The following is a 1499-nucleotide window of genomic DNA, read 5'->3' on the forward strand; positions in this document are numbered from 1 at the left end:
TGATATGACGGTTTGTTTGTGGGATTTTATGGTGGAAGATGCACTTGTTGGAAGGTATGATCATCATACAGAGTTCGCAGTTGGGGTGGATCTGAGTGTGCTTGTTGATGGACTCATGGCTAGTACTGGCTGGGATGAGCTTGTTTATGTTTGGCAACAGGGAATGGACCCCAGAGCAGCTTAAAAAGGAAAGTCTTTACATCTATCTCTTTTCTTTGGTTTGGTTTTGGTATAATTCATTATCATAATTAGAATGAATACTGGAGTGGTTTTGATCTTTGAATAGGTAGAAACTGATGAATGATATACTTGGGAGGGGATTGATAATGGGGCATGATGCTATTGTTGTAGTTAATTGTAATATGGTATAGCTATGTTATGCCTTTCCAGAATTGCATTTGTTCTTGATGAATTACTTATCCTTACTGTATTGGATATCAGTCCTCTGTATATCAATTCTAATAAAGCAAAGAAGTTTATGTTTTTCCTTACACATTTATTTTGAGTTTTCTTCTCTGTTTTACAACTGTTTGTGCGACATTTACTCTATGTTCTTTAGGGCTTACGAGTTGCCGTCCTTTCTAGTTTCTGTTTCATGGCTTATGTTTCTCACAAATGATAGAAAGGGAGTGTTTCATATCATGGCTGCAGATGGAGAGTCCTGTGTACAAACCGTACTCCCATGTCTAAAGAAGTACTATTTGGTAGCTCTACCTTTTCAAGTGAGTCGTTTATATGTTAGAGACCGTGAGACTTTAGGGTGCTGATACTGGTTTTCAATGTCTCTGACCTTGGTTAGCATTCACAACTTGTTTCGAATTTGTAAGGCAAATTATACACCTTAATCAAATGTAGAACTTTCATCTTGCATTTAATCTACATCAAAATATACAAAGAAGGGGTGAAGAGCTGCTCAAACCACTTCTGCCTTGGGTTGGGTTGTACAAGATTTATGAGGAGCCATCCTCCCTTGATGTTTGGTCTTGCTAGCATCAATGGACAGCATTTTATTTGGTAAATAGATTTGGAAGATGACAACTCTTAGGAGAAACCTATCCTTATTTACCTTTTTGGCTTTGACTTCCAACTTCTTTACCTAGAGTCAAATGTGTGTGTGGGGTTGGGGTTGGGGTGGGGTGGGGTGTCACGGGTCGTATATCCTTGACCAATCCAGCCTGCATGGATTGTCGAGCTAGTCCACATGCAGGGGTCCATCAGCTGCCGCCTAGGCAGCTAAGCAAAGTATTCTAGGGCAGCTAGAATACTTTTCAAAAATAAAGTTTTCCTTCTTGATTATTTGCTCATCAAGTAGGTGTAGTTTTAGGATTTTACTTTTCTTCTACTCAAAGGAAATCTAGGTTAGATACTTCCATATTTACATTTACTTGCACACCAAGTTTAGGTCAAGTAGGTGATTATAAATAGCACCTTTAGGAGTCATTGTGGGCCAATCAAATCAAATTGGTTGAATCAAGTAATTTACTTTTGTGCTTAGATCT

Source organism: Theobroma umbraticum, unplaced genomic scaffold (genome assembly GCF_002168275.2).
Source record: "Theobroma umbraticum cultivar Fairchild unplaced genomic scaffold, ASM216827v3 scaffold_204.0, whole genome shotgun sequence".
NCBI lineage: Eukaryota > Viridiplantae > Streptophyta > Magnoliopsida > Malvales > Malvaceae > Theobroma > Theobroma umbraticum.